This window comes from Panicum virgatum, chromosome 4K (genome assembly GCF_016808335.1).
Source record: "Panicum virgatum strain AP13 chromosome 4K, P.virgatum_v5, whole genome shotgun sequence".
NCBI classification, from domain to species: domain Eukaryota; kingdom Viridiplantae; phylum Streptophyta; class Magnoliopsida; order Poales; family Poaceae; genus Panicum; species Panicum virgatum.
Window position 1 is genome coordinate 17,628,545 of NC_053139.1, and position 11,345 is coordinate 17,639,889.

An 11,345-nucleotide genomic window follows, 5' to 3' on the forward strand; every position below is an offset into this window, starting at 1 on the left:
AGCGCCTATTATCTAGGTATAAGTATATACCAACCAACTTAAACATAAGCATAAAGGATCCAACATTTTAAAACCAAGAACCACAAGTTAATTATTCTTCAAGTTCAATTATCATGTGAGGGTCCAAGTCGCTCATGACCGCGAGCACGGCTGTTATAACAGTTTTACACTCTGAAGAGGTTGTATAATTTCACCACAAATCGTGTTCTCCTGAGTCGCCCGAGTTTGCAAGGCCCTTAAACACTTCCTTTGGTGAGTGGCGAGGGGTCCACTACGAGGCATTTACAAAGATTCACCAGCCTATGACAACCTGCTAAGGTTTCAAGTCAAAATGGTCATAACCCTCCCTAATGACGAAGTGCCTCCAAAAGGACCACTTATCCAAGCCCCAAGAGGACCGAGCTATACCCCGTCGATGCTTCCCCTCTTGCCCTTTCAGTAAGATCGTCATAAGCTGGTGTTTCTAATTAATTAGCCAAGACCAGAGCCATGTGGTTTTGTCGTTGTACGGTTTTCTTGGGTGGTTCTCCATGTTCCATTTAAACAAAGTGATATTGTAAATTATTCAAGAATAACAACAAAAAACTTGTTTAACATTTTTCAAAGATTATAACATAACCAACCCAAGATAAAGCATCTAAGCATTTCTACCCAACAAGATTTATTAAACCCGGTGTTCAAGGTTTCAGAGTAAAAGACTAGGTAAATCCTTAATATGTGTCCCCTCAAATTTATGCAATACAACAATAAAGTAAAGTGAATTATCATACTATTATTAGGACAAATAGAATATGTAGGGGGAGAAGTCCACTTGCCTTCCTTGCCAAACTACTATGTCTTTTCCTCGTACTGTTGCTGTTGATTTCCCTCGAACGGCACGTTATCTACACGATCACGCAAGCAAAACACACAATAAATAAGAAACAACACAACAAACAGTAAAAACAGAGAGATATTGTGATAAAGATGTTGTACGCATTGCAAGGATCGCGTGAGTGCAAGAATCGCTGAAAACGGAGTTAGAACAAAAAAGATATGGCTAAAACAAGGTTCAGGGGCTTATATGTGAAGAAACAAAACTTTCAGGGGTTAAACTAAAAGAAACCAGGACTAAAACATAATTAAACCTAAAGAATAGGGGCTAGACTTGCAAAAAGAGAGGGCTAGATGGCGGCTTCTATTTTTAGAAAGCTCAGGGGCTAAAACAGAAAGAAAAGGGCCTTTCTGGAATTACTTTTGAACCATAGCGGACTGCGGGTTGATTTATGAAAACTGTAGGGTCTCTTTTGCAAAACTACAGTATGCAGCTCTGGTTTGACTTGGTTCAAACGAATTGGATCCATCGGATCGAGATCCGATGGCTCGGGTCTTCGGTGATGGCTCGACGGCTCGGCTCAGGCGAGCGGCTGGCTAGGCTTGGCAGCTTGGAGCAATTCCGCTCGGCTGCGCGACAAAGGCAGCTCGGGCGGGCGGCGTTGGTCGCCGGTGGCAAGTAGAGGCGGCGGCGCCTCACCGGAGAATGCCGAAATTGGTGCTCCGGTGCACGGTTCGCGATGGGGTTTATCCGAGGAGCTAGCGCGAGCGACGGGGATGCCGATGGCGTCGATGGCGAGGTCGTGCGGGCCCGTGAAGGGGGCATGTCATGGCACATGGCAGCGGTGGACGTCGAGCTCGCTGGGACCGGCGCTCAGGTGCTCGGCTTCACGCGCGGGAAAACCGAGGAGTACAAGGGGACGACGGTGCACATGATGAAGGGGTCGACGAGGGCGCTCGGGGTCGGTGAGGTGGTGCTCAAGCCTCAATGGCGAGCGGCGGCGTCCTGCTTCGGTGAGCAATCCAGAGCAAGGGAGGGTGAGAGAGAGGGGAAACAACACCGGGGGCATCCTCACCACGGTGCGGAGCTCCGGTGGCGGTTTGTCGTCGGGGAGGGGTGTCGATGAAGGAGATCGATGGTGGCGGTCCTCCATTGATGACTAGCGGCAGCTCTACGCTATAGAGGAGTAGAAGATGAGGAGCGAGAGTGGAAAAGGGAGGAGCAGTGGCTCGGGTGCACAATTTATAGGCCGAGGGAGGAAGAGGGAAGGCCGGGAAAGGGAGGGGGCGAAGCTCGGGCAATCGGCCATGATGGCCCTAATGGCGGCGGCCGTTACCAGCAAGAAAAGGGGAGGCATGGGGACTGTGGGGCATTCAAGACGGGGCGAAGTGGAGAGGAACGCGAGCGGGCGTGGGAACTCAGGCAGTCGCGGCCTGGCCGGGCTCGACACAGTGGAGAGGGAGGCCAGCGAGAGGTGGGAGAAGGAACTGACAAGCGGGGCCCGCTTGGCGGTGAGAGAGAGGGAGGGAGGAGGTGAGGTGGGCCGGCGCTGACAGATGGGTCGAGCAGGCCGTGCGGGGGAAGAAAGAAAGGATGGAGAGGGAAAGAAGAGGGAGGTTCGGGCCAGAAAGAGAAAGAGAGGAAGATAAAGAATGTTTTTTTTAAAACACAAACATCATTTGAATAAAGTTCATTTTGGAATTCAAACAAATTTTAAATTTGGGTGTTACACATATCTAATCACTTTCTGGTAGATTTAGTCTTACATCAGGAATTGATGGTATGAGAATACAACATATAAGTTGGGCAGTCCTCACCCATAAGGTTAGTCTTTTGTGTTGAGTTAGGCCTGAGGTCTTGGTTGGTTGGGCTCCAATGGACCTGGGCCTGGTAGGGCGCTGGCTTAAGGGTATAGCGGGTTGGGCCGGATTCCACTGCGCACTTGGTAGCAAAGCCAAAGGTGGAAAAATCTGGAATATCTGCAGGATTATATGGTGACAGGGGAGCCCGTGAACGTCTCCGGAAGACTCTATGTGGCTGGAGAGTTAGACTTGGGGCCTGGAGAACGTCTTCCATGAGATCACATGGGCCGGATTCCGCTGCGCACTCTAACACTTCGAAATGACTTTATGTTGCTCAACATATTACCCGGTTGTGATGAATTTATAACAGTTTCACAAGTCTTGATACCTAACAATAGAACTTGAGATATAGGATTTTCCCCTTCTTTCTGTTACAGTAGAGAGCGGCGGAAAAAGGCGTTTTCAGCCTGGAGCTTGATCCTCCGGCTTCCCCCTCCTCTCCGGCGGCCTCATCGGCGTCGGAGAGGGCGGGGAAGCCAGATCCATCCGCGTGCTATAAGGTGAAGCTTTTGGTCCTCCATTGCGGCGTCGGCGGGTGTTCCTTCAAATCCGTCTGCCAATCCGTGAGGTTAGCCACCTTTTTGCCGAGGGGAGGGACCTCTTGTCATCCCTGTTGGTGACTTCTTTGTCTGGATCGTCGATGTGGTCGGCGACGGCGGACGCTTCTTCCAACCGTCGGTTGTTTGGCCTGCGGGGGCAGATTCCTGTGCTCCTGCTGTTCTTTATGCGTCGATGGCTGATGCTCTTTCAACGAAATCGATTTGCGCTGGGAGGTCTGGGCGATGGCTCTTGCAGCAGATCCATGCTTGGAAGTCGCACATGAAGATGGGAGGTGGCTCTTGCTTGGCGCTGGCAGGTTCTGTTGGTGGCCGGAATCGAAGACGATGGGACGCCTCTGGAAGGAGAGTGGGTTGCATTGTAATTTCTGTTCTTTTCAGGGTGCGTTCTATAAAGAACCGGGGATGTACTGTGCTAATGTTTTAATGAATTTCCCCCTTCGCAAAAAAAAAGAACTTGAGAGCGACACACTAAATTCATCTCTCAAATCTTTTCTTTTTTAGACCCTCCCTACTTTCTTAATAAAGCACCTTCATTATGTATTGCCAAAATTTTCATATATATGCAATACGGTATACTACAATGCACAATTCGGTAAGAGAAGTTACACAACTATAAAACTCTGACAATTCGGTATACAAATTTAAAATAACCAAAGTAAAATAATCACTGAATTAGTAAGTCTACAGTTGCAAGTTGCAATTCGAAACGGCATTGAGAATTTGATATGGAGTCAGACTAGGCTAAGCAATCCTTGACAATTGAAACGCATGCCAATGGACTATGGATAGACCAAATAATAACAGATGAACTGCCGAACTGGTGTATCAGAAGTTGTTGTAATTAGCAATTTGAAAGCTGGATTGAGATGGACTAGAGTAGACACCAGTTACCTGTGGCCGTGAGGGGATTTCCCGCGGAATGCTCTGACGGAATTTTGGGCTTGGCACATTACGAATTTCAGAAATTCCAAATAAATCTCAAAGGCTCGTATATGTGTGCATGAGGGAGCTAGTGGTGGAAACCTTTAGTCCCACCTTGCTTATGGAAAGTGAGAATGACTAACTTAAATAGTGAAGCTATTCTTACCTCTCCAAGCTATGTGTGTGGGCGAGAAAGGAAGCTGCACATGCACACTCGCTCGCCTCGCCGGGCGCACGACATGCGCGTGAATGGTCTGCCAAAATTCGGCTCCTCAACTTGCGGGGGCGCGGCTTCCTTTTGCAGTTTTATCTTTTGGTTGCTTGGCCAATAAGTTTTTGAGATAAAGAAGGTCTAATCAGTTTTCTAATCTGATTACGGATCCGATCACGACCTATAAACAACCTATTGGCCTTCACCAAAATCAATCTAATTTGAGTTAGGGTTTTGCCTCTTCTCACTGCTGCGCCACCACCGTAGTCTTCTCCAGAACCACTCGCCTTTGGGATCCTACACCGGGAGAAGGCGAATAAGGTTTTTGGCAAGCGCCCAGTGCGACTGCTCAAAGATCTTCATCACAGCTCGTCCTCCTTCCAAGTCTTGTGCTACGGCGTATCATCATCTGCGACGTCGTCTGCTGCACTCCGTCCGCAAGACCGTCTTCGTCCAGTCAGCGCCGTTCGTCTTCCCGAAGGCCAAGACTCAGTACGTATATTGTTATTTGATCTGTTTATTAATCATGTTTTCTGAGATCATGATCCTGCTGCGTCTTGCTACTAGTATGATAAAGCTGTTCATGCTAGATCTATTCATGTTCATGATTTATTTATTTCAGAATTTAATCATACAATTGCCTAATTGTTTAACAATCCAAAAACCTTATGATAGGAAATATGTTGATTTTACTATGGCTGGTTTTGCTAATGCACTAAGGCTAGACAAGTTTACTGGTGTGCACTTTAAGAGATGGCAAGTCAAGTGTCGTCTCTGGCTTACTGTGCTGCATGCATGGGAAGCGAGGCTTGGTATTCCAGCAGGTGATCGTTCTCCTGAGGAGAGGAGAAAGTTCACGGATGCCAATAATCTCTTCGTGGGATGCGTGATAAGTGTTCTGCATGATTGTCTGGTTGATGTGTACATGCACATAACAGATGCAAAAGAGTTGTGGGATGCTCTGGTTGCTAAGTATGATGCAACTGATGCGGGCGGTGAACTATATACCATGGAGAGCTTTTATGACTTTAGGATGGTGGACAACTGTTCTGTTATAGAATAGGCTCATGAGGTACAGGTTCTTGTCAAAGAGCTCGAACTCCTGAAGTGTCCGTTACCTAACAAGTTTGTGGCTAGGTGCATAATTGCCAAGTTACCTTCCTCATGGAGGAATTTCGCTACTACTCTAAAAACAAGAGACATGAAATATCAGTTGAAAACCTGATAGCATCTCTTGATGTTGAGGATAAAGCTCGGGCTAAGGATGCTTCTAAGAAAGGAGGTGAGGGTACCTCTAGCACCAACATGGTGCAGAAGAACCACCCACACAACAAGAAAAAAAAGGCAACCCACAAGCCTATCAAGACTGCTACCTTGAAGAAGAAGAAGACTACAAGCGCCAAAGGAGCTTGCTACACGTGCGGTGAAGGAGGACACTACTCGAGAGATTGTCCTAACCGTGCAGATCGCAAGGCAAAGGCGAGTCATGGATCAGCAGGATCCAAGGATGTCAACATGACAACTCTAGGCACCACTGAGGATGGGTACGGTAATCTGTCTACTGTTCTTTTTGTATTTCAATCCATGAGTTGGTGATTTGATACGGGTGCTAATGTTCATGTGTGTGCTGACATCTCTTTGTTTTCTTCTTATCAGGCCATCTAAGGTTCAAGCGTGCTGATGGAGAAAGGGTCACATGCTTCTGTTTGTGGTGTTGGTACGATAGATCTGAAGTTTACTTCGGGGAAGATCGTGCAGATGAAGAACGTGCAGCATGTCCCAACTATGAACAAGAATCTAGTGAGCGGCTCCCTTTTGTGCAAGGATGGATTTAAGGTAGTGTAAGAGTCCAATAAATTAGTCATGTCGAAACATGGACAATTCATTGGTAAAGCTATGATTGCGGAGGCTTGTTCTGCCTTTCCCTTGCAGATTTTTGTAATAAGTCAGTGAACCATATTTGCAGTGCTGCTAATGATGATGCAAGTGTTTGGCACTCTCATTTATGTCACATTAATTTTGGATTAATGTCTCAATTATCGAGCGTATGTTTAATTCTGAATTTCACCATTGCCAAAGGTTCAAAGTGCTATAGTTGTGTGCAATCGAAGCAACCTCGAAAGTCTCACAAGGCAGCCGAGGAGAGAAACTTGGCACCTCTCGAACTCATACATTCTGATCTGTGTGAGATGAATGGTGTGTTGACAAAGGGTGGAAAGAGATACTTCATGACTTTGATAGATGATGCGTCTAGATTTTGCTATGTTTATTTGTTGCAAACTAAAGATGAAGCGTTAGACTACTTTAAAATCTATAAGACCGAAGTTGAAAATCAACTAGAGAGAAAGATCAAACATTTAAGGTCAGATCGTGGTGGCGAATATTTTCCCAAATTTTTTGATGAATTCTGTGAGGAACATGGTATTGTTCATGAGAGGACGCGCCTCCCTACTCACCCGAGTCAAACGGGGTTGCCCAGAGAAAAAACCGCACGTTGACTGACTTGATTAATGCCATGTTAGACACTGCTGGTTTATCTAAAGCATGGTGGGGAGAGGCTTTTTTTACTGCGAGTCATGTCCTGAATAGAGTTCCAAATAGAAATAAAGAACAGACTCTATATGAGATATGGATGGGAGAAAACCATTACTTTCTTACTTGCGCACATGGGGATGCTTGGCGAAAGTCAATGTACCAATTAACAAGAAGTGCAAGTTGGGACCTAAAACAGTAGATTGTGTCTTTCTAAGATATGCTCAGAGGAGTATAGCTTACAGATTTTTAGTAGTTAAATCTGAGGCACCTGATATGCATGTTGATAGTATTATGGAATCTCGTGATGCAATATTTTTTGAGAACATATTTCCTATGAAAGATATGCGTAGCACTTCTAGATTTTTTTTTGAGATAACTCCTGAACTTGTTGCCCCTACTATTTCTGAGTCTTCTGAACAACCAGCTGAGCATGAGGAAATCCTTGAGAAGGATGACAATGAAGCTCATCGAAGGAGCAAGAGACAAAGGGTTGCAAAATCCTTTGGTGATGACTTCACTGTATACCTTGTGGATGACACACCCACTACTATTGCTGAGACATGTATCTCCAGATGCAGATGATTGGAAAGAAGCTGTCCAAAGTGAGATGGACTCAATTCTTTCCAATAGTACATGGGAACTCACTGAGCGACCCTATGGTTGCAAACTTGTGGGTTGCAAATGGGTGTCAAGAAGAAACTTAGGTCTGATGGTACTATTGAGAAGTACAAGGTACGGCTTGTAGCCAAAGGTTATACACAAAAAGAAGGCTAAGATTTCTTCGACACGTACTCACGGACTCACCTGTTGCTAGACTGACTACTATTCGAGCTCTCCTTTCCCTAGCTGCCTCATATGGTCTTATCGTTCATCAGATGGACGTAAAGATAGCTTTCCTGAATGGAGAGTTAGATGAGGAGATCTATAAGGATCAGCCTGATGGGTTTATAGTGAAGGGTCAAGAGAGCAAGGTATGCAAATTGTTGAAGTCTTTGTATGGTCTAAAACAAGCGCCTAAGCAATGGCATGAGAAGTTTGAAAGAACTTTAACTTCTGCGGGCTTTGTCATAAATGAGGCTGATAGATGTGTGTACTATCGCTATGGTGGGGATGCAGGAGTTATATTATGCTTGTATGTGGACGACATACTGATTTTTGGCACGAACATTGATGCGATCAATGAGGTCAAGTCTTTTTTATCAAAGAGTTTTGATATGAAAGATCTAGGAAAAGTTGATGTGATTCTGAACATCAAGCTGATTAAGGGTGAGAATGGGATTACTCTTTTGCAATCTGATTATGTGGAGAATATCTAGAGCCGCTTTGGCTACATGGATAGCAAGCCTTCTCCAACCCCTTATGATCTCAGTGTGATACTCCGGAAGAACAAGAAGATTGCAAAAGATCAGCTGAGATACTCTCAGATAATTGGTTCACTCATGTACTTAGCTAGCACAACGAGACCCGACATATCTTTGCTATGAGCAAATTGAGCAGGTTCATGTCCAACCCGGGTACTAATCATTGGCATGCACTTGAAAGGGTTATGCGCTATCTAGTTGGTACTATGAGTTATGGTATTCACTATTTTGGGCACCCTGCTGTGCATAAGGGATATAGTGATTCGAACTGGATTTCTGATGTTGATGAGCTTGCCACGAGTAGGTATATGTTTACCATTGGAAGTGGTGCGATATCATGGAGGTCTTGCAAATAGACCATCTTGAAGAGGTCAACCATGGAAGTAGAAGTTACTACTTTAGATACAGCCACTGTAGAGGCAGAATGGCTGCGTGAGCTCTTGATGGACTTTCCTATGGTTGAAAAACCAGTGCCGGCTATCATTATGAACTGTGACAATCAAACGATGATAGTCAAAGTGAACAATGCAAAGGATAATGCAAAGTAATCAAGACATGTTAAAAGACGACTGAAGTCTGTCAGGAAGATGAGAAACTCCGGAGTAATAAGTGTGACTTATATTCAAACATACAGAAACCTGGGAGATCCTTTTACAAAAGGGCTATCACATAATATGATAGAAGGTGCATCGAGGGAGATGGGTTTGCGACCCGTATAATTGCCATAGTAGCAACCCAACCTATGTGATCGGAGATCCTGTGAATTAGGATCTAGAAAGAACAAGCTATTGGTTAACTGAGGAGAGTAATTTCTTTATAAACCCTCTCTAGGTCAAGATGCAATACTCTCAGATGCTGTATGGTAGGTTGGCTATGTGTCTTAATGTGTTTCTATTGGCTTGGTTAAGCAAAGATGCTGTCCTATAGAGCATTCTTGAAAGACACACACCTATATGAGCCTGATTGTTGAACGTCGCAGTCTATGAGACTTGGGTAATCTCTAGCAAGCTCATGAAGAGACTAGGGAGTATGACCTATATGCTCCACCTGCGGAGTAGGCTTACTGGCAGCCATGTATTGATTATGATTTTAAGTGAAACTTGTTCGCACCAAACTTGCAATTCAAGGCATAGTCTATTGTTCAAGTTGTGGATAAGTGTAGCTTGAAGCTCTAGGTGAGAGTTCAACTTAGCTGTCCTCACCGAAATGCTGGTATATCAAATAGCAGTGAAAAACTGGCAAATCTCTAAATGGGCATTTGAGATCTGGCGGGGGATTGATGGAATTTTGGGCTTGGCCCATTATGAATTTTAAAAATTCCAAATAAATCTCAAAGCTAAGGCCCATGTGTGTGTGCATGAGGGAGCTAGTGGTGGAAGTCTTTAGTCCCACCTTCCTTGTGGAAAGTGAGAATGACTAACTTAAATAGTGAAGCTATTCATGCCTCTCCAAGCTATGTGTGTGGGAGAGAAAGAAAGCTCCACACGTGCGCACTCGCTCGCCTCATCGGGCATGGGCACGGGCCGGGGCGATGGGCGCGGGCGCGCAACATGCGTGTGAATGTTCCGCCGAAATCCGGCTCCTCACCTTGTGGGGGCACGGCTAGTTTATGAGATATGGAAGGTCTAATCGGTTTCCTAATCTAATTACGGATCCTATCATGACGCGAGGTCGTGGGAGCTCCTATATAAACAACCTATCGGCCTTCACTAAAATCAATCTAATATGAGTTTGGGTTTTGCCTCTTCTCGCTGCTGCGCCGCCACCATAGTCTTCTCCAGAACCTCTCGCCTTTGGGATCCTGCACCGGGAGAAGGCGAATAAGGTTTTTGGGAAGCGTCCGGCGCAACTACTCAAAGATCTTTGTCACGGCTCGTCCTCTGTCCAAGTCTGGTGCTGCGGTGTATCGTTGTCTGCTGCACTCCGTCCGCAAGACCGTCTTCATCCAGTCGGCGCCGTTCATCTCCCTGAAGGCCAAGACTCAGTACGTACACTGTTATTTGATCTGTTTATTAATCATATTTTCTGAGATCATGATCCTGCTGAGTCTTCCTACTAGTATGATAAAGCTGTTCATGCTAGATTTATTCATGTTCATGATTTATTTATTTTAGAATTTAATCATACAATTGCTTAATTATTTAACATGCTCAAGTGCCACGGTGCCGGCGTTGCCCGTTGGGACCCGACGCGGGCTCGTGCCTCGCGACGTCGGGAGTCGGTAGGTCACCGGCCGGGGTGTCGCACGGCAATGGCAAGACACCGACGTCCAGGGCTAGGGCTGGGTAGATAAAGATGGAGACTGGCTGGACAGCAGACTGGCTGGCGGCGGTGGCGCGTCGGGCGTCGGGCGGGTGACCCGAGCAGGTCCCATATGTGTGTGGGGGTAGGGGATCCTATATATTTTGTGGAAGATAGATAAGCCATCTATTTTTAAAGGCTGCTTTAGACCAATTAGCCGCTGAAATATGTTTAACATTTTGATAAGATTAACTCAACATTTCTTTAAACAGGTTCAACATTTGACTTTCAAAATTTTGAAACTGTAAAAGATGAAATGTTAAAATTGGAAGCATAAAATATTGAAAATAATAAAATTGAATTGTTGAATATGGAGCTTCTTCTCCGGCGAGCTTGGGTGCCTTCTTCTCCAGTGAGCTGGGCGCACGGCGAGCAGGCAGCTTCGGGCGCGGGCGACGCAGGGCCCAGGCTTCTGCAGGCATGTGAGACGGCGATGTGGGACAGAGAGGAAGCTAGGGTTTGAGTATGATCTAACAGTTGTGATTGTTTTCATTAATCTCAAACACTGGAAGGTGGGGAAGAGAAAAAAAACTCGGGACGATACATAGGATTGGCGTATGCGTCGGCCTGTTGGGCCAATTCTTCATTTTGGGCTATGATAGTGAAGTACAAAAGCATTTGGGCAAAAAATTCAAGGTAATTCTACGGAAGCAGAGCCTTGGCTTTCGCCTTGTTGGCTGTCTCCGTCCCATTTCTTGTGGAAATTATTGCAGTCGCGCATGTTATTGTGTCGCATCGCACAAGAGCGCTATTGCTCGGTGACCGGTGAGCCCAGCTACT